At 48.9% G+C, this 22,709-nt stretch overlaps 1 protein-coding gene across 6 annotated transcripts in view; it reads right to left on the minus strand.

Annotated features, from left to right (window-relative positions):
* The window catches only part of Epb41l1 (erythrocyte membrane protein band 4.1 like 1), a 115,219-nt gene that overhangs the window by 63,953 nt on the left and 28,557 nt on the right, over positions 1 to 22,709 (minus strand). Inside the window, exon 1 of one of the 6 annotated variants that reach the window (XM_023564197.2) lies at positions 1,606 to 1,763. The exons of the other annotated variants lie outside the window; for them this stretch is intronic. The gene's annotated coding sequence lies outside the window, so the exon portion shown is untranslated. Of the gene's footprint in view, positions 1 to 1,605; positions 1,764 to 22,709 lie in introns of those variants that run through there. 6 annotated transcript variants of the gene reach the window in all.

The raw sequence follows: 22,709 nt of genomic DNA on the forward strand, positions 1-22,709 counted from the left end.
GCCCACACGAAGAGATGGAAAACCCAGGACATTAGGGCTGGCTCTCACACTATGTGACCTTGGACTCTAGCAGTCACTCTTCCTCTTTAGGCTCCATCTCACTACCTTTCCATATTTAGTCTGAGTTAGGACTAAAGGACCCAGCATTGTTTCATGTGGGGTTCTACAGAAGGAGCCCTTCAAGAAGCTCACAAAGCTCAGCCTAGAGAACTGCCACATGGCCCTGGAAGGATTTTACCAGCAATGATAAAATCCTCCATACCAATGTCCTCCAGACTGCCTTGAAGCGCTCCTCCCTGAGTTCCCAGGGACTGTGCTCTCGAATCACAAGTACTATGCCTTGGTTGTTGGGCAGTCATGACCTCAGGCTGGCCAGCAGAAGCCAGCTCATCTCTGCATGGGGTTGGCAGAGCCTGCCTGGGCCACAGTGGCTCAGAGAGGAGGCTGGCACAGGCTGCCTCTGCTGTAGGATCCATCTGGAGACATGGGTGGGCAGCAGGCACACAGCGCCTCCATTCTCCACACCCTTGCCTGGGACAGGAGCTACTAAAGGAACCATCCCAGTCCCCGGTTCTGTGGCCCAGCAGCCGCAGATTCCAAAAGACTCCTGATGCTGGGGAAAGGGGACAGATGGACCAGCCAGACCCCACACAGCCCCAGGGAAGTCCAAATTCCAGCCTCTGCACTACCACCTTGGGATGCAGAGGAGGTGACGTGCAGATCCAGAAGTGACAGCAGAAACACGTGGTAGTGCTCTCTCCCCCAGCAATGCATCTCAGAGCTCTGAGGAAAAGCAAGAACCATGGCTGGGAGCACAGTGAGAGGGCAGCATCCCCAGAACTCCTTTCTCCTTTCTAGCCCTTTAAAGTACCCCCACCCCCAAACAGCTCAGTTCATCTACCTCTGCAAGTCAGTGGCCTCGGTACCTAAAAAATATTCTGGTGCCCATAGGTACCTGGCCCCCATGCTTGTCCCCAGGACCCCAGCCTCTTGGGGATCCTTCCTCTCCCCAAGGGTGAAGGTGCTGGACACAACTGGGACATACTAATCTTTTCCCTCTGATTAGTGAGGTAGGCCACTGGCCAGGATGACACCAGGCCAAGCCACAGAGATGCTAGGGCTAAGGTCCATGCCCCCAGCTCTGGGAGACCTGGAAAGGAGCTGGCATGGAAGCAAGTGAACACGGGGGAAGGGTCTGTAACTAGAGGGTGAGGGTGAGAGTGAGGGTGAGGGCTAGAGCTCCCCACCATCCAACCTCCAACTAAGACAGTTCCTGCAGGATCTCACCCCTGGGGGGGAATCAGAGGGCCCCAGGGCTCCAGATAAAGTAGCAGTGGCCTCCAGAACAGAGTGGGCCAGCCGCAGCACGAGCCCAGCACCCAGCCGACACCAGCCCACCTCTCTCTTGTGCCAGGCCTCGGGGAGGTTGCTGAGGTGGGGGTAACAGCAAGGTCCTTCCCACACCGGCCAAGGTGCCAACAGCCTGCAAACTCAGTTCTCGCTCTCACCCCTGCTGCGCCATTCCCGGCTGGAGCTGGAGGCAGGGCCTTGGCATCGCACGCCCTGGTCCCTAAGGCCACCTGATCCCCACCCCCACGTGCCTACCTGGGCCTGGGAGTCCCCATCTTGGGCAGGCTGGACGGGGGGCGGCCCCCTCGGCGGCTCCCTGCTCGGCCGGCAGGCCGCGGGGCGGGGCGGCGCGGGCCGCGGCGGGCTCTGCGGAGCGGGCTGCTCGCGACACCCCGCCCGCTGATGGATGCCGACTGCAGCGGCGGTCGGCGTGCGCCGGGGGCTGGGCACCGTGCCCGCAGCCCGGGGCCTGGCGCCCGCCGCGGCCCGCCCCCGCCCCGCCCCGCCCCGCCGCGGCCTCCGCGCCCAGCCCCCGAGGCGGCCGCGCGCCTCCGCTCCGCTGCCTCCTCCAGGCTCGCGCCGTCCCGGCCGGCCTCCGCCGCCTCCTCCTCCGGGCCGCCCCGGCCCCGGCTGCCCTGGACCGCTGCGGAAGGTCTCGGCTGCCCCCGCCTGTGCTGGGCAGCCGGCCGCTCGCTGGGCCGAGTCCCGGTGGGGGCTCCGCGAGAGAGGGAGGGAGGGAGAGGAGAAGGGGGAGGATCCCTGACTCAGAAGGGGTGACTCAGCCTCAGTGGGCCTCCCATCCCACCCGAGCCGACCCCCTCACCCTCCTGCCGCACAGCGCAGGGCAAAACCCGCCTGGGACTCAGCCTTCCTCCCCCGGCAGGGAGGGAGGGGCACTGCCACCGACCAAGGGAGTGTGTGTGCCCTAGGCAATAGGTGTGCTGGTGACTGTCAGAGTGGCTGGGCCTGTGGGCCTGTGCACAGAGGTGTATGTGTGAGGGCACACTGGAGGTGCACCTCTGGGTGCAGAGGATTGTATGTGGGACGGCCATGGGTCTGTGGCTGAGATCATGGCTTCAAAACCAAGCTAAGGTCTGCTCCTGACCTCTGACAGCACTGCTACCACTCAAAAAGCCTGTTCCACCAGTGCCCCATCGGAGGCCCGGGGCGGGGCTCCAACCACAGAAATCTGGGAGGCTGAGTCCTGGGTTCCAATCCAGCTCTGCTGCTGGTTCAACAAGTACCCTTAGCAAGTTGAACCCACACTCTGGGCTTCAGTTTACAAACAATAAAAGAAGGGTTTGCATGTGACTATCTCTATGGCCCCAGTTTGTGGGAAGATAGGGGCCAACCCACAACATGATTGCCAAAGATTTCTGCCCACAGGTGCACACTGCCAGCCCAGATGATCTCTACCCCTAACCACTACCACCAGCCCCTGGCGTCCACATCGTTTCTTCACTCGTTCCTATGTGTGGGTCACAATTCTGAAGCTCAGCACTGAGAACCACAGGGACCCAAAGCTAGGAAGCTATCAAGATGTGAGCTGAGCCATCTGTCCCCCGTGCTACAGTTACCTTAGTGTCAACCTCTGTTCTGCTTTGTCTCACACTCCAGGGACAGGCTGCTCCCCACCTCTGCACCTTCCTCCTACGATGGCTTCTCCATCATGATGTCCTTCCATGCCAGGTCCTGGTCTCAACTCTAGGACCTCCACAGACAAGGCTCTGTCTGCTCCCCAGAACCTCTCTGTCCCACTCCTAAACCAAGCCTTCTCCCCGATAAGTTAAATACAATGAACTCCTTCGTCAGGTGTCCCAAGACAGCTTCCGAGTGCTTCCACTCTCCCTGCTGCCCACTAGGCTCAGGAGTGGGCAGACAGCAGGGTGAAGCCAGCTCCTCTTGGTCCTAAAAAGCACACACTCCCTCCAGACAGGAGGCAGGAAGATGGACCATCCAGCCGAGGCCAAGTCTCGACGGAACAGAGTCCTTCTGGACAGACTTCCTTACAAGCTCTCCTTTGAATCTCCTGGTATCCAAATTCAGTTCCCCCGTGAGCCTCCCACAGACCTTCAGGGGTGGGGTCACTGCCACGCAGAGGGCTGTATGCATTTATTCAAAAAAATGAGTGAAAGAACTGGTCAGTCTTAAGAATTACACCAGATAACTTACTGTTCCATGTGACATCTGCCGAGAGGTTTCTGACTGCTTGCCCTCAGGTGTTTTGCTTCCAAGTTTTCTCTCAGCCTCCCCTGCTGGCTGGGTCTTCCCAGGAGCGGGAGCCTGGGCTGCAGAGTTAAGACCCTGCCAAGTTCCTCCTAGCTTTGCTCCTCCCTGGGCCCCTCCTCTTTCTTCCTTCCCTAGGCAGGAGCCCTGGCCTTCCCTGGGGACAGGGCTGCATTCCCACTCTTCTCAGTCACTGGGAGCCTCTCACTTTCCCAGGAAGAGCCACACTACACTCCAGGACCAGGCAGGATGTTCCCAGACTTCACTCTGGATTTATACCCAGGGGCCCACTTCTCTTCCGGTCAATGGGACCGCATCAAAAATTGGGCTTCTTCTAAGACAGTGGTGGCAAACCTACGGCATGCATTCCACAGCGTGCTATTTGTATCACTGGTGGTAGTATCATCTATGATTATTATTTTTTACTTCTATTATTAGCACTTTCCAGTTTGCACAGTACTTTCATGTGTGATCTTTGGAGGATCTTATGAAATAATATCATCCTCCAGTTTATAAATAGGTAGGCTGAGGCCCAGAGTGGTAAAGTGACTTGGCCACGGTCACCCTTGTGCGAGTAGCAAAGGTTCTCAGTATCAGACATTTTCCACTTAAACCCATAGTAACCCTTTGCAGGGAAATTAGACACAAGGTGAAATAGGGTTGGAGCTGGGGACTCTCAAAAGAACACGTAGTCCCCACAGAAATCAGGGGAAATCACCAGCCCAGTCACTCAGGTGTTGTCATCCCGCAGACTGGGAGCCTGAGAGGAGAGCAGGATTCAGTCAAGGACAATGTCTTGGAAATGCCAGAGGCCAGGTGCAGGAAGAGTCCCCACCGCACACACACACAAGGAGCTCTTCAGCGTCCTTAGAGGCAAATTCTGCTTCCAGCCGTCAGTCTCCCACTTTCTCTTTGCGTTACTTGAATGGATTGCTTGACCTTGCTGAACCTGTTTTCTCACCTATCAACCGGAGGAAACTTTCCCAGCCCCACATCTGTTACTGGGCTGCTGTGATGGGAGATCAGCAAATGCTGGTGTAAGAGAGAGAACCCCTCATCTGCTCTGATCTGCCCAGGAGGTAGGAGGAATTCTTTTCTCTTAAATTTTAACTTACTGAGGTAACCTGAAAGTGCAAAAGTCCAGGAGGCGGGAAGCCAGGAGCTGGGTGGAAGTGAGTGGCACCACTGGCTCTGAAGGGAAGCACAGCGCCAGCCACAGCGCCTCCAGGCTGCAGGTGGGAGAGAACCAACCAACACTTCATGCAGGGCCCGCCCCATCCCCTTGTGACCTTCAAAGGAGGAAACCGAGACCCTGACCAACTTGCCATGGTCACCTGCAGGTGGGTGGTCTCAGGACTCCAGCCACCAGAGGCCCCCTAGTTCTAGGTGGACAGGGTGGGGTGAGGGGCACTCCCAACCCAAGGACTCAGTCTTTCCTTGAGAAGCAGTGATCTTAACAGAGTTAAGCTCTGGGCACCGAGGGAGGAAGGAAGAACAGGAGAGTTTCTGTCCTTGAACTCGCAATCAACCCCGTGAGAGACAACAGCACATAAACCAGCACATGTGAGGGTCCCATAAAAGGAAGCTCCTATTTTCTGAACACTTCCTCTGTGCTCACACTAGACACATATTCATTTGTTTAATCCTTAAAGCAATTTCTGGTCTGGTCTGGCATGGTGGCACATGCTTATTATCCCAGCACTTGGGAGGCTGAGGCAGGAGGATTACAAAGAGTTTGAGGCCAACATGGGCTCCACAGTGAGTTCAAGGCCAGCCTGGACTTCATAGTGAGACCCTGTCTCAACAAAACAACCAATTCTCTGGCACTGAAATTACTAATCCCTTTAATAGCCAAAGCAACTGAGGTTCAGAAGGGCTAAGGATTTGCCCAAGTTCACCCTGCTAATAAATAGCAGAGTTGAGGTGGAACTGCCAGATCTGTCTGGTGCCAAGCCATGAGCGTCTATCCTTACAAACTTCTAGCCTGTAGGGCTTTGGTAACCAGTATGGCAGCCAGTTGGCACATGGGGTTATCAAGTACCTGAAATGCAGCTTGTGCAAACTGAGATGCACTACAAATGCAAAATATACACTGGTTTTGAAGATTTAATGTCAACATCTTAAAGAAGTAATATATCTCAATAAATTTTTATTGAAATGATACTATGGATGTTGGGTTAAATAAAATTATAAAACATATCACTGAAATAAGTTTATTCTGCTGTTTTTGTTTTTTGTTTTGTTTGTTGAAACAGGGTTTCACGACGTTGCCCAGGCTGCTTTTGAACTCCTGGGTTCAAAGGGATCCTCCTACCTCTCCTTCCTTTGTTCTAGGATGACAGGCATGCATAAAAGAGCCAGCCCAGTGGCTCTTTTAATGTAGCTAACTAGAAAATTTTTATTTTTCATGCTATTTATTTTGTTTTGCTTGTTTGTTTTGTTTTTTGAGACAGGATCTTGCTATGTAGTTCAGGTTGGCCTTGAGCTCACTACACCCAACAGAAAATTTTAAAATTGTACATGTGGTACACACATGTAGCTTGTGATCTATTTCTTTTGGTCAGCTCAGGGTCAGAAATTCTAAGGTTTAAACTGGGTGTGGTGGCACATGCCTGTAATCCCAGCATTTGGTGAGAGGGTTAAAGTAGGAGGATCGATGTGAGTTCGAATTTGAGGCCAGCCTGGGCTACAAAGTGAGCCCAAGGCCAGCCTGAACTGCATAGTGAGACCCTGACTCAAAAAAGACAAAACAAAAAAAAGTCCTGAGGCTGAGGCTGAGGCTGAGGCTCCAGACTTGTCCATGGGAATCACAAAAGACTTCCTGGAAGACAGGACACCTAAGCCAAGCTGTGTTACAGGATAGATCATGGGAAAGAGGTATTTAGGGGAAAAGCTCCAGGACATCTGGCTTTCGATCCAGACCAGAGCCCAGTGGGCTAAGCTGCAGCCCCAAGCAGCTGAATGCTGGGCTAGAGGGAGGACACTGCTGAGCCAACTTTCTAGAGCAGCAGGACCTCCAGGCCTGGGACGTTCTGCCTGGCGAGCGTGCTCCCACTAATGCTGGGCTCTCCAAAAGGCACTGCATGGCTGTTGGGTCTGGGTGAGAGGGACAGGCAGGGTGAGAAGCAGAAGCACCCATCTGGCAGAGACTTTCCTCTCTAGCTGCCCTCTATTGCCTCTCTTCTTGACAACTCTAAGGAGCCTCCCAAATGCTACAGCCACCAAAGACTTTGGCCTCCCCTGGAACCTTCCAGCCTAGCCCATAGGAACCATGCGTTTCTGCATGAGGACCCATGCTAGTGCTGAATGATGGCACAGTGAGATTTAGGCCAGAGACCACTTCAGATCCTTCATCCCATGCAGGCCCAGCTCCATGCCCATCTGCCAGGATGTGCACAGTGTGCATCCTGCGGAACACCTTCCCTCCCAGAACCACAGACTAGGAAGCTAGTGAGACTCAGTTCAACAGGATGCCAGGAGAGCTCTGGGGCAGAATTCTACCATGCAGACTCCCTTTGTACACTTCCCAGCGAGTCTCCTACTTCTGACTGCCCCCTGAGAATCAGCCTTGCCTTAGGAGGTTTGGGAGCCATGCTCTCCTGGCCTGAACATGAAAAACCTGGCCACATTTTCATGAGATACAGATGTCCCCTCAGCCTGCTGTCTGGAGCCTGAGATATCAGCTGGGGTTTCATCATCACAGCATCACGGGTTCCCTGCAGTCAGAAGAGATCTTGGAGAGCATCATCCAGAGGCTGGGAACAGGGTGAAAAGCGTGTGTGTGTGTGTGTGTGTGTGTGTGTGTGTGTGTGTGTGTGGTTCCAGGTGCCAAGGAGAGGCTGCAGCGTCACCATCAATCAGCATCATTGTAGAGCACATTAGAGTTTCTACTTACATGTTGGCGCTGTGCCTAGAAATTTGCCTACATTTTCCATTTTAAATGTCTTTCGTATAAGACAGAAATTACATATCCACCTTGATTTTACAGGGGATGAAACTAAAATTTAGTCACTATCACAGGGTCACTCTGCTAGTGGCTACAGGACCGATGATTCAGCCCCAGACATAGCTGACTCCAAGGCCTGTTTGTTTCCTCATTAACCCTGTACATAGTTGGCTTAACAGAAAGTTACTGTGGAGATGCTGACAAGTTTCAGTTCTTGTCAGGAGATAGTCACACACGTATGTATAAATTTATGATTGATACACTTTTCTGCATTTATATTGTAACTTCAATAAGTGTGTGTGTGTGTATGTGTGTGTGTTTGAGACAGGGTTTTATTATGCAGTTCAGACTGGCTTTGAGCTCACTTTGTAATGCAGGCTGGTCTGAAACTTGCAACAATCCTCCTGCTTCAGCCTCCTGAGTGCTGGGATTACAGGTATGCACCACCACACCCAGCTCAATAAGACTTTTTATTTGGTTCATTTTGTTTTGGAGACAGGGTCTCTATTACCCAGAATGCCTTAAACTTCTGGGTCAAGCCATCCTCCTGTCTTGGTCTCTGAAGTAGCTGTGACTATAAGCCTGAACCACTGCACTCACTTAAGGAGTTTGTTTTTTAAAAATGGTTTTGCCCCAGAGATGAATATAGGCTAGAAATTTTAAGAATGTGAAATACTTGTAACAGAGTCTAAAGCTAGCAAAGTGTCTCTTGCTCTCAATGGCCTGTGCATTTCAAACAAGGACTTGTCTAAAGACTTCATAAACCCCCAACTGGGCCCAGTGAATTCCACCTGCTGTCCATTTTGAATGAATGTTACTCATCATTTTAAATCCTCACAAAAGTGCTTGCACTCACATCTCTGGCCCAGCCAACACTCCACTTCCAGAAGCTGGTGCTGGTCTGAAGTTTGCAACCTTCTCATCCATCCATCTGCAGCTACCAGACGGCCAGATCAGCCGCTGCACCACCGGTTAATCCTCACCTCCATTAGGCAGCCAGGCGACACTGCCTGAATGTGCCCAGCTCCTCAAACAAGGCCAAGCTGGGCAGAGAAGCCTTCTGTGTGTAAATACAGCCTTCTGCTTAAGCAACTCCTGCTGGACTCCCCTTGCCAACCAGGCCGTCTGTGGCTTTTATCTCTCTACCTAAAATAACCATTGGCTTCAGTGGTTCTCCTGGCATGGATCAGACTCTCGTGGGACCTGAGAGAAGCTTGAGGACAGGATAGTTACATTATTGTTTCTGTATCCTCAATGCACTGTGCAAGGGCCTGTGGTTCACTGAGTACAGGGAGGGACCTGGGGTAGAAAGCAGGAGCTCATTATAGGAAACAATCAGTCAAAGAAACAAAGTCCTGAAACCAGCCAACTGCAGTATTAGACAGAAAGCACCAAAGGTTGTACAAAAAGGATGAAATGTTTGCAGGGCTGAGAGGAGAAAGTGATTAGAGGGGAGCAGGTGCCAGTGGAGGTCTCAAGGAAGAGGAAAGCTTTGGGTTGAGCACTAAACGCACAGCAGAAAGACAGTGTAGACTGAGGAGGTAGCATAATGCAAAGCACAGTGGGTGGGAAGGAGAGGGTAAGATCAGACATTGGCTGCAAATGGCTTGGTCCCTGGGATACTGAGGGCTGAGGCAGAGCTGGAAAGGCAGATAGTTCCAATGAGAGCCTCAATGACTTACGTAGTGGTTTCACATACTGCCTGGCAACTAGTCACATGTCACCACTTAAATTTAAATGAAATAAAATAAAATAAAACAAATGTAAGAGTCATAGCTACAAGTGTGACTACTGGTTACCAAGTTGTATTCTGCAGATTTGGAATACTTCATCACTGAAGACAGATCCACTAGACAGCGATGGGAGACAATGGCAGGGTCTAGGAGAGCTGAAGGAGAGGAAGGCATGATTAGAGCTAGGCCTGAGGAAGACTGATTTGGCCCTGTGAAGAGCTGGTGACGGGAGAGTAGAAAAGAGTGGTACATTAAAATGATCAGGCCTTGTCTCAGATAGATAGATAGATAGATAGATAGATAGATAGATAGATAGATAAAAATAAAATAATCCAGGATTTTCTTCTCTCCATTTACCACTTCCTATCAATAAGCAGAGGGATGGTCCTCAAAACATGGTTCCTGCCCCAGCAACATCACTAGGGAACTCTTGGGGTACAAACACTCAGACCTCATCCAGACCTATTGAATCAGAACTGGAGTTACTGGAGCAGCAGCCCAAGCTTTCAGCAATCCCCCTAGGATTGTGATTCACGCTCAAGTCTGAAATATGCAGCAGAGAGGCCCAGAACCTACACTTTGGCTCCAGAGCAGCTCTGTCCTCTGAAGTCAGAGGACTCAGCTTCACATCCTGCTCTCCATTTATTAGATGTGCTTAATCTCTTTGTGCTTCAATTTCCTTATAATAACCATGTGGTTATATTTTATTATAAGGATTAAAAGAGGTAAAGTATTACGTGTCCTAGAAGAGTATAAGTCTTAGTATAAGTGCTCAATGAATGTTACTCACCATTTTAAATCCTCACGTGCCACTGCATCTAAACTGCCTTAATTCTCCCCATTTAAAGTACAATGGGCCAGAGGCCAACCAATAAAGAGGCCAGCCCCACACCCAATACACACACACACAACACCTCCAGTAACCACAGCCAGGGGACTAGAGCTACAGATACCTGGCAGTGTGAGTGTGGTCACATGGAACAGGCAAGAGTCATTCTTAGAGGCCCAGTGACAGGACACAGGTAACAGCAGTTCTACGGTCAGTTACGCTGCCACCACCGCTCTGCTAAATCCCTACCTACTATGTGAATGACCCAGCCTTTCAGCACAGCCAGGGAGGCTGTGTCCATGCTAGAATGGTGTCTTGGACTGGTAAGCACACTGATCATACCGGGCTGGGCCCAGGACCATACTAGGGGTAAGACTGCTGCCGTGGGGGGGTGCAGCCCACCCAGAGCACACAGCACAGTTCACACAGCCCAACACAGTGCTCACATGGCTAACCCCTTTCAACACAGTCCTCCCAGCACTGCCAGGCCATTCAGATGGCCACCGATGCCACCTCCTTTTATCCGCACTCTAAGCCACGTTGGTCTGGTTATGAGCAGCAGGAAACTTGGATACTCTCAATGCAGCTATCAACTGGTTTCATCTTCATGGGGAGTATATGGAAAAGTATATGAATTTTACCACTACAATTTCTTTTCTAGGGATTCATCCTCAGGAAACTATGAGTAACACAAAGATGTCACTGAGCCACGGAGCTCAGTGATATAGCATGTGCTTAGTACATGCAAGGCTCTAGGTTCGATTCCCAGCACCTCCCCGCAAAGGAAACTATAAAAACAGTTGTCTTAGAATTGTGTGTAAGTACCAGGGATATAGCTCAGTGGCATAAGCACCTGAGTTCGATTTCTATTACCAAAAAAGAAAAAGAAAGAATTGTGTGTAAGAATGTAAATGAAGCCAGGCATGGTGGTAGAATCCTATAATCCCAGCCCTTGGGAGGCTAAAGCAGGAGGATTTCTGTGAATTTGAGGCCAGCTTAGGTTACATAGTGAGTTCAAGTCCAATCAGAATTACATAGCAAGACCCTGTCTCAAAAAAAAAAAAAAAGCTGTAATGGAAAAATTAGAATTTAAATATCTGTCCAGTAATAGTGGCTATGTTTTAGAAATAGTGAGATAGATAGATAGATAGATAGATAGATAGATAGATAGATAGATGTGATGAAATACTATGCAGCTATTAAAAATAATGGATCTCTATGTTGCTATATAATTATGTTCAAAACATAATTACAGAGGAAAAAAGAAAGTAGGTACAAAATAACATGAATCATGCAACTCAGCTTCTATAAAATATGCATGTGTGTGTACATGCATTGGAAAAATCAAACTAGAAGAAAATATTTTAAGAATATTATCAGGTTGCTTTGTGATTATGGACTTATTTCTCTGTGCTTGCATAGGGTTTCGTTGTTATTGCTTATTTTCTGGGAGAGGCAGTGAACATATATTATTCATATAGAATAACAAGAAAGCCTTTACTCTCATCTCACTCACAGCTTCTGGCCTGAAGCAATTAAAATCCTTCCTGGACTGTCACCAAGGACCCCCTCCTTTCAACCACCGCAGACCCCTCGGGGCCGCCTCTCTGGCTTTGAAATTTGCTACCCTCCTCAGTTGTCCCCTGGAGTTTTACTAATTGGAGCCTCATCCAATCGGTCCCCACAATTCCCTGACAAAGGCTCACAATGGAATACCTTCCAGACCTCTCCATAGTAAATCTAACCCACACAGAGAAAGTCCAAATCTGTCACTTGGCAGAGCAGTACCCTGAGTCTGACACACAGCACCACAAAAAAAGATAAGGTAAAAATAATTATTATAATAAAGATCAGAGTGGTAGAAATCCTTCACAGTTATACTTGGTCTTCCTTTTAATGCAGCACTTTTGTCTACATGTTTCACTTAATCCCCCCTCACATTGGCTTGTACCCACTATACAGATGAGGAAAGTGGGGCCCAGCAAGTATGCAGCAAGTATGCTATAAACCCACTTGTTAAAGGTCACACTGCAAGCCAGGATTCAGGTGCATGGCTGATGGACATGTAAGGGGTTAAACCCAAGAAATGAAGAGGTTATCCTGAGTCCATGGCCTACAGACAGAGCCATATCTTCTGTTGTCTTTCTCTTTCCCAGCTGATCTCTCAGCTGTTGCACCACTATCCCTTGCCCAGAATTCCACAAAAGCACATCTGGGGACAGTGTGCCCTGCATCTCCACACCAACTCATCATTCCCTCCTGGCAACGGGTCCTTACTTCCTCCTCAGGTGGCCTAGGAGGAACAAGACGTCCCACAGTGCCACTCTGTGCATGTCTGGGCTGTTTCAGCTTGGGCCAGTCACAACAAGAGTGGATGAGGGCACCCACATGCGGCAGGGGTAGAGGAGACAAAGAGGTGGGCTCAGCCTGCACGACCTCCACTCTGGACCTCCAGCTCCATATTGGAGGCACTGATTTCAGCTGTACTCACCTTTTCTTGAGCTTCTATCTGATGCCTGGGACAAAAAAAGGAGCCAAATCAATTTCAATTTTTTTGCATTTTTGAAATATTCAATTTCTTCCCTTGAGAATATTTAATATTCAAAGTAACAATAATAAAAGTATTAGCAAAGAAAGTATTTAATCTTTACTTGGTGCCTACTTCCACCCCTTGAGAAGTAGACCCCAGCACCCTCATTTTACAGGTAATAAAACTAAGACCTGGACCAGGGATATAACTCAATAGCACAAATGCCTGCCCGGAAATCTCAAGATCCTGAGTTTGATTCCTGGTACAAAAAAAAAAGACCTAACTTATCTAAAGATGCCTGGTCAACAAATGGCAGCACAAGGGTTTGAACAAGTGTGCCTGACACAAACACGTACGTTCTGACTACTACATCTTATAAATCATTTGTTTCTACATCCTTACTGCACAAATGAAGAAACTTGAGACCCAGAGAGAGGAAGGCGTGCATGGTCAGCTAATATGTATTTGCTTGCTGAGCAACTGCTAGGTGTGGCACATTGAGATATGCCTGTTACTGAAGAAAATTTAATATAGATAGGCCCTGACTATATATGAACAATTGCGAAAACTGACAGTGGGTTCATGGAGTTCATTATACTGTTTTCTCTACTTTTCTACATATTTTAAGTTTTCCATAATAAAAAAGTTAAAGAAAAAAAGATGACAGAAAGATGATGGACAAACATGCAAATTTTTTTGTGAACATGCAAATTTCAAGCCTGGCTTGAAATAAAATCCATAGGATCACCTAAACTTGGGAATATTTTGCTCTGACAGCTTTGAAGATCAGGAAAAGGAAAGTGTCCTGGAAGCCATTTAGAAACTTCTTTCTCCATTTTTCTACAGAATTTTCCAGGGAAAATTCTCTGTGTTATCACTAGGAAGTTGGCCAAGCCTCTCCATCTTGGCAGCCTGGGCCCTCTCCCTTCCCACACAGAACCGCGTCCCTGGCTTCAGGAGCTCCCCTCTGTGGAGGCCCTCCATGAACCAGTCACCTCAGGAGGCAAAATGAGATCCCATCAGGTGCAGAGAGAGAGGTGGCTATCAACCCAGAGGCCTACGATTAGAAAGCAAATTACAGATCACCCTCTGTAGGTTTCCATCTCACAAAAAAACTTCCTGGCAGTCAAAGGGCCTTTCCACGAGTTGCTCAGAGTTTCCAGAGATCACACAAGGAAGGAGACTGGAAAAGTAAGCCAGAGCGAGAAACAACAGCAGAGGCAGAAAACTGGACAGGTGGAGACCAAGACCGCTGGGAGGCAGCACATTATGACAGTCAAAAGCAGGGCTTTGGCAGCAGGTCAGAGCTCCAGCTCGCTTCAGGCTTCTGAGCCATGACCTGGAGCCAACAGCTAAACCTATCCGAGTCCTTATGTTCTTAGCCACGAATTGCAGCTAATTCTACTTACCACATCCAGTGGGTATAGGCCACACATGTCAAATGCCTAACCTAGTTCCTGGCACATGAGAAGCACAAATAAATACTGCTTTTCAAAAGAGCAGTAGCCATAAAATCCAGCAATTCCACTGCTGGGTATATATACAAAAAAACCAAAAACAGAGTCAAAGATATATATATATCCAAAGACATAGAGGCATTACTCACAATAGCAAAAAGTGCACATCAATAACAAAATGAGGTAGCTATATATAATAGAATATTATTCAGCTTTAGAAAAGAATAAAATTCAGACATATGCTGCAACACAAAACTTGAAAATTTTTTACTAAGCAAAATAAGCCATTCGCAAAAGACCAATATGGTATGATTGCACTTATATGAGGCATCTACCCAAACTAATAATGCAGAAAGTAGGATGGTGACTGCCACTGGCTAGGGGAGGGGAAATGGAGAGTTACTGTTTAATGGATGTAAATTTTCAATTTTTCAAAATAAAACAAGTTCTAGAGATGAGTGGTGCTGATATTACACAGTAAGAACACACAACATTATGAATTATACACTTAAAATGATAATTTTAATTATTAGTTGTGGCTATGTACATTTTACCACATTTAAAGTGTTGGGCAGAAAAATGAACAAGAGAATAAAAAATTAAGAGATAGAACCAGACAAATAGGAGGAACTGAAAAACTGCCACCACAGTAATAAGAAAATGGAGCCATCCAAAGGGAGACACAACTGGTATGGGAGTGCACATCTACAAATCCCAGCCACCTCGCAGGCGCAGGCTGAGCTAGAATCCCAAGGCTGAGACTAACCTGTGCAAGTTAGTAAAGCCTTGTCTCAAAAGAAAACTTAAGAAAGACTGGCGATGTGACTCAGCGCCTCGCCTGTGTGAGGCTCCCGGCTCCCTCCACAGCACCGCGGATGGTGATGAGGATGAGGATGATGATACACACACTTCACACAATCTTGGATCCCATTTACTTTTGCCATCATTTTTTAATTATTATTGTGAAGTTAAAATTTACATATTCAAATTTTATGAGTTTAGAACCTCTGTAATGCTAATTTGGGGAGCCGGCCTTATGAAAACAGCAAGAACTGAATCCAGACCTGGTGGTCCACACCTACCCTCCCAGCACTTGTACTTAAAGGCTGAGGCGGAAGAATCACGAGTTAGAGGCTCGCCTGGGAGGTGAAAGAAGAAGGAAAAGAGAAGAGGAAAAGAAGAACGAACTTTAAGGACAGTTAGACCTGGGCTCACATCCTGACCCACTACTTCCGGGAAGAGTTGCTCTTTTTTTATTTATATATTAGAAGAAGACCTAGGCCGGGAGCTTAGGCTATAGTCCTAGCTGTGCCACCTCATGGTAGGCAAGTCATCATACGAATTACTGCTTCACACTCCTCTTCTGTGAAGCCAACGCCACCTAGTCATTGAGGGTAGGATGAGAAAATTATAGAATCTTGCTGCTTGCTATGGGGTGAGCAATCAATGAGTGAAGACGGTTTTTACCCTCAATGCTATGATTGGGGTGTGCTTGATTGTGATGTATATATATGTATTTTTTTGATCCAGGGTCTCATGCATGCCAGACCAGCACTCTCCCATGGAGCTACACAGGAAAGGTTTTTGAGGCCCAAAGGCAAATGACTTGCTCAAGGTGGTTGGGCAAGTTGATGAGAGTTGAACTAGAACCTGGATAAGGGTGCTTGACTCCTACTGACTTAATCCCATGATCAAAACTCATACTTTCCAGGCAACTGGGTTTTTGCACACATTTAGCAGGAAACAAGATGGCTTTTCAGGCCTCAGAGACCAAAATGCCCAACCAGAAAGGAACTAGAATGATCATGCCCTCTCGGCAGCCCACACCAGAAGCCAGGCGGCGCTCCGTGCTATGGGACCAGGCCAACTGGGCCAGCAGCCAGAGTGGCGCCGTAGGCACAGCTCAGGGCCCTCTCACCACTACATAATAAAGTAATTATGGGATTAGGGATAAAATTAGTCACTTGTGTAATTATTTTCCTTAGAACAAGAGCAGAAAGGACCTTTTTAAAGAGTGGCTCCTTGGCCCTCCCAAGAGCATTCATGGCGAGTCACAATGAGTGCACACAGACGAAAACACATGCACAGAGCAAGGGTGGCTCTGTGGCAGAGGGCTCCTGGCCTCCTATGATGCAGCCTCACAGTGGCCCCACACCTACCAGCCAGCTCTGCAATGTGTGCCCACTGACTACCCCTGTCACACTATCACAGGTACATTATCTGCTCTCAGGGACCTCTGCCACGGAGAATCCAGTGGAACAATCTCTTATGCCCCCTCCCCAAGCATAGCACATAGGAACTGTGCTTCTCAAGCCTTCCTTCCATCTTGGAGCTTGGTAGTACAATTCCAGTAAGACTAGGAGCCACAGATCCAGAGAGATCCCTTGTATGGGTTGCTACGGTAGGCAGAATAATAGTCCCCCCAGATATAATGGTTTACCTCACATGAAGAAAGGGACAGGTGATTAGGTAGAGGATGTGCAGATAGATAGGTAATCCTGGGTTACTGAAGTGGGCCCAGTGTAATCACATGGTCCTTCTCTGTGAGGAAGGGAGGCAGAGGAGTGGAGAGTGAATTTGGTAATGGCGGCAGAGGCTGGAGGGAGGCAATTGCTAGAGGAGGGGCATGAACTAAGGATAGGGCCAGCTGAGAGACCCTAAAAAGGGAGGGGTACAGATTGTCCTGTTGGCAATCCTGCCAGCACCTTGATTTCTACCCTGTAAGGCTAAAATTTTCAGATTTCTAAAATTCCATAGCGCTAAAATAATAAATGTGTATTGTGTCATGTAAGCCCAAGTATACAGTAAATGGTTAATGGAGCCCTAGAAAACCAACACAGGCACCTAAGGAGGGACCCTTGGGGCCCATTTTCCCTCCAGATTGAAACCCTTGATGAAAGCCCCTCTTCAAAGGCCGGCTGGGGAGATGTACCCTGAATATATACTACCAGGGAAGAGGCATGGACTGCAGCCCAAGCTCCTATGCTAGTGCAGGAAAAGGTGATGATTCCGGGAGGAAAGGGACAGACCCGCCTTTCAACTCTGCTTTGTGGACTCAACCTTTCCAACATCTTTTCCAACCTAGGGATGTTTAGCTCATACTGGGGAGCCTGGCCTTAGGGAGCAAGGCCACCAGAGGGCAGGAAGCCTGATTCTGGCCGCAGCCGATAGTCACAGACCAGCCCCTTTCTCTCTCTGGGGCTCACCACATATGCAGAGTTCTTCAAGGCTTACGTGGATGAAAAGCCTCAGAAAGGCCCTGTGCGTGACTCGCTCTCATGATGCCCAGCTTCAGCCGGCCTGTGTCTCCCTTACTGTCCCTGAGGAGTAAGAAAGAGGACAGAGGGGAGCAGCTCCTGCTCACAGGGAGTGAGTGCTTCAGACTTGAGAGAAATCAAAACCAGGCCCTGCCTATTTCCCCAGACACAGGGAGTCTGAAGTGCCCAGCAGCTTGGCACGTCTCCCAAGTGTCTGTCTGATACCCACAGCCTTTGCCCTAACAGACTTCATGTTAAGACAGAAGGAGCAATTTGTGTAATAGTCGTGGCAGAGATCTTCACACTCGTAGAACTGGAAGCAACCTGAAAGTCTGACACAGGAAGCAAAAGTCCTGTAGCCACGCAGAAGGCAGCTTCCAGTATGTGGGAAACACAGCACAGGTCAGAGCACACCCGAGGCAGGGCTTGGCTCTAAGAGAAAGAGCAAAAGAAAGCAGCAGGAAGGAAAAGTGTCAAACTCTTGCCGACACTCAGAGCAGGTGTTTTCCTCTCCTGTTCTCCAGCACCTCCGTACCATGTTATTACTTTCATAATTTAAAAAAAGCATTAAAAAATAACTGCAGGAGAGCCCTGAGGGACCCACATACTGAGCAGTCAAGGAGAAGGGAGAAACCAGTGAGGGAGGGGGAGCAGGGAATCAGGAGTCAGGGAAAGCAAGAAAGAAGGGGGCAGTGCTCTGGAGACCAAGCAAAGAGCGGGCTTCAGGAAGAGTCTGATCCTAGGTCAACGCGACCCAGGATCCACTATGACCTAAGGCTTCTCCCTCTGCCCCCGGTGCATTCACAATGTAAACTGGGTGCCAAGAAGGGTCTAATGATTTTCCACCGAGCAGCCTGAAAGGACATCTTACCATGACCACGTCCCCAGGAGCAGCACATACCATGTCTAACCAAGTCACACTCAGCTATCTACTCCCAGCCCAGGCAGAGGGAGGGCGGCCTCATAGAGAAGGGCCCAGATGGGGCTTGCTAGTGTCTTCAGGATCGCACTCTCCTCTCCTGGTCATATCATTTGTGTTTCTATGGGGACCCCCATACATTGCACACGTGTGCGCACGTGCACACACACCCACACTCACTTCCTAGTGCATCCCTCCATCTCACTGAGACATATCCTTTAGATTTGGAGCCTGTTTGAGGTGAACTACACAAATGTCCCCTCCCTGTTGACATGTGACATATGCACTCCCCACCATATGCTAGCCTTCTTTCTTCTCTTGAAAACTCCCCTCCATCCCTCTCTTCATTGACTTCATTATGGATACGAGGCAAATCCAAACACAAGAGACAAAGTCACCCAGCAAGTCCCGTCTGACTTGAGTGTCCTACCCTTGCTTCCCACTATAGCCACAATGGACAGTAGCCAAGTCCAGACTGCTCGCAGAGCAGAGAGGTGGAGGAGGATGGATCACAGAGGGGAATGCTGTACCACGCTCTGGAGGCCAGTGACCTAAGAAGCCACTTTGACCCTCAATCTGGTGAGTCAACAAGAAACAGGGTTGAGTCACTCCCAGATGTCCCCCATTACAGCCCATTCTAAGGAAACTGACACTGCATACAGCCCAAATATACAGGTCAGGCTGTGGTAATGAGTTTGGCTGGGCCCAGTCAAGGCCAGCACCAATTAGGCTGCCCCCCTTTCCTGGCAATGAGCTCAGTGTTATTACTTTGCTCCATTTTCGTTGCATCTGAAAAATCTTCATCAAAGGTCCCTGGAGGATCTTAAAAGTGTTATTCAAACATTAGCTCTGACACACACCTCCCCCACTCAGACATCAACTGCCTAAGGCAACACTTTTTTCTCCCTGCTTTTCCGCACTACTGGGAATGAGCAGCATCTAAGGCCAGGCATGTGGCAGCTGAGGACACCTCCCCAGTACGGACTTTCCCCATTTTCTTGCCTTCTCTCTGGCCAAAGTAATGTCATATCTTGGTGACAACCCTGTGATGGTGGCATTATTATTCCTGTGTTACAGATGTGGAAACACATTCGGCCTACCCCCAAGTCATCCAGCCCGCATGCGCCACGGTAGACCTGCAATCCAGAACTACTGAGCTCCAGGTTTCCCTAATGGTCCCCTTCTATCCCAGCCATCTCTGCTCTGCTCTGCACGGCTGCCCAGCACTGCCCTGCAGCAGAGGTGGGGTGCTCACCATTCATTCCTCCTTGGCTTTATTACCACAAGCCTGGGGTAATAAACTGGTGAACATCTACACCAGTCCCTGACCGGGGAAAGGAACAAGGACAGGATGAGCTGCAGGATTTGGGACCTCTGGTAGAGGTTTCAAAGAGCACAACTGTCCTAGCTGAAAAGACAAGACAATGCCAAAAGCTGTTTGCAACCTCTGTTTTTATCTACATCTTACAAGGGAACTGGCAAGAGAGACTGTAGTTAGGATACTGCGCAAATCAGATGAGGGGTATGGAAGGGCAGAACAGAGAATCTGAGCTACCTGGTTTGAGGAACCCAAGCCAAAAGGACCAGAGATTTTAGCACAATGATTTCATTTTTACAGGAAAGGAAACTGAGGCCCCCGGAGAAGGGAACTGCCTATTGCAAAGATTGAGTCTATAGTTATGTTAAGATTATAATGTGGCTCTCCCAACTCTTAAATTAGCTTTCCTGGACCAGAAAAATGAAGGACCTGGAATGAATGAATGAATGTATGAACAAGGGTCTATCATTGCTAGAGCACAGACACTTACGTGGTGCTTCCATGGGGACACCAGCCACACTCTGATCTCTCTCTCCATAGAAGGTGTGGGCAGAAGGGAGGCCTTTCCATTCACCAAAGCTCAAGCTCTACCAGGAGCCAATCAGGGCACCAGAAGGAGGCAGAAACTTTGGTTCCCCTGGCAACTCAGACAAAGGCATCTCCTCAGCACCACCAGCAGCTGGAACAGGGATGCAGGCTGGAATCCACCAGCCAGACAGGGCTTGCCTCTCCCTTCTTCAGAAGGAGGGGGATCGACCCAGCCTTTTGGCTTTGGTCCCCAGCCTCAGGTCAGATGGACCATCTCAAATCAGGAGGCAGAAGGCGAATGTGTTCAAAGCTTAGAACAAAGGTGAATCCTCTCTAGTCTGCAGAGGCCCACTGCCACTAGTCCAGGGCTCTGGATGGGTCAAGGACTGGTGTAAATGTTCACCAGTTTATTACCCCAGACTCCTCTCCTGAGGCAATGCCAGCTGTGGAGCCCCAGGGGAGCTTCTGGCTGGATGTGAGGCAGCAGGCCCTGGCCCAGAGCAGTCATCAAGGTGGAGCCTCATTCTCCCCATCAGTAAGGGGAAATGGACTGGATTATACATCACCTAGGCCTCCCAGTCATGCTCATCATAAAGACAACAGGTAGAAGAACAGGCAGGAGCCAACCTTATGGAAAAGTAACCTACCCCATCCAGAGCTTTGGAATGCACACAGCATTTCACTAACTGGACCTGCCCCTTTTACACACTTCGAATGAAACTGATGGGCTCCAAACCACAGTTTTCACAGAATCCCCAGCTTTGCCTCCTATAGGCCAAGCTGCTACTCCTCCCTGCCCTAGTCCTGAGGAGGCATGCAGAGTGTCCCCCTGGAGGGCCCTCTCAGCCCAGGTGGAATCAACCACTCAGAGATTTTGGAAGGATTTTCCACACTGAGAATCAAAACAAAAAAAGCGAGATGTCTTAAGAAGCTTCTCAATTTCCAAAAGAATCTAACTACTGACATCAAAATGCACAAGATTTGTCCAGGCTCTCTGTGATCCCATCAGCCCATCCCTAGCCTGGCACCCTGTGAGGCAGGCTCTAATAGCAGCCAGTTTACAGATGTAGAAAGAGAACGAGAGATGTGAATGAACCGGCAACATCCCACGGTTAATAGAGGGTGAACATGAATCCAAGTAGCAGACTCGAGTTATGCTCTCCTCTGTCCCCACTGCCCCCAGGAACATTGCAGTGGCCACGCCAAACTGGAAAATGCAGCGTGCTCCCCAGACTGAGCCCTCCTTCTGGGCCTGTAGGAATAGCTGTCTCAGACAGCATTCTCAGAGGGCCCAGCCTGCTCTTCTCCTCTGGGTTTGCTCCCCCACTCCCCCGCACCCCACCACAGTGCCATATGACCCCTCTGAGTACACAAAGAGGCTGAGCCCACAGCTTAGAAAATCCTTATAGCCTTAATGGCCCAGCAATGATTTCTAAGCATTGCTTTCAGAAGTCTAAACTTGGCCCGAGCATTACGGACTACCAGGATCTGGCACTAGCTCATCTTTGCAGTCTTCACTGCCTGCTGCCTTCCCCATCCCACAGGTCTGAGTGCTCTGGCCACAGTGAGTGAGTATTTACCCCCTGCCTAATTTTATTCCCTATGAAAAGCTTCCATTCACTGAGCACCTACTAAGGTGCTCATGTTCCAAATCAACCACTCAATCAGCAGTATCTTACATCTTTACAACTTAACACATATTTTTGAATACCTACTAGGTACCATGCAACATAGAATCAAGAGTGTTAAAAAAAAACAGAGAGAAAGTAACTATGCATTGTTATAAACTTTAGGAAGGAATCAAGAGTTGGAGGCAGAAAGCAGTTGGGTGTGGTAGGAATAAATTATAAGCTGACATGAAAAGGGTAAGAAGATGACAAGGCTGCAAAGAGCCAGAGAAAGAATTCTAAGCAGGGAGAGCAGCATATGTAAAGGTCCTGTGGTAGGAGAGAACTCGTTAAATGAGCCGAGGAAAATTCCTGTGACTAAATTAAATGACAAGTGGGAAGTAATTTGAATGTAATGGGGAAGACAGGGATCAGTTTACTCCAGACTCTGTATGATGGCAAGGAGTTTAGATTTCATTCTAAGAAAAAAAGAACGGCACTAAATGACATGGTCAGGTATGTGTTTCACAAAGATCACTCTGGTGACCACTTGGAATAGAGACAAGACTATAACACGTGTATGTGATGTGTGCCAAGTAATTGGCGTAGTGCTGCCACACAGAAGATGCTCAATAACTGTTAATTCCTGTTCCCTTCTCTCTCTATGCCACTCCCCAGCCTATGCTAAGAATATCCCTTTTATCTCTCCTTCTTCTTACAGCCTCTAAGACATTATCAGAACTTACTTCTGATAGCATGCGATCGGCATACTCTTCTCATTAGACAAAGAAACTGCAGTCCAGCAAGAGGAAGCAATCTGCCTGCTCTCACTCAGTAGGGCTGCAGTCGGGGTAGAACTAGACCCTGGGTAGACCTGAAGATGAGGATCGGAAGGAGGCAGCAAGCTCTAGAGGCTTCCTCTCGGTTTGTGTTCTCTACCTCCGCCTTCCCTATCATGGGGATGCTCAGAAAGTTCAGCTGCCAGTGAATTATGAGTTCAGGGTGGAGC

Source organism: Cavia porcellus, unplaced genomic scaffold (assembly GCF_034190915.1).
Source record: "Cavia porcellus strain 051 isolate PalLab524CR breed Dunkin Hartley unplaced genomic scaffold, mCavPor4.1 scaffold_5, whole genome shotgun sequence".
In the NCBI taxonomy this organism is placed as follows: Eukaryota; Metazoa; Chordata; class Mammalia; order Rodentia; family Caviidae; genus Cavia; species Cavia porcellus.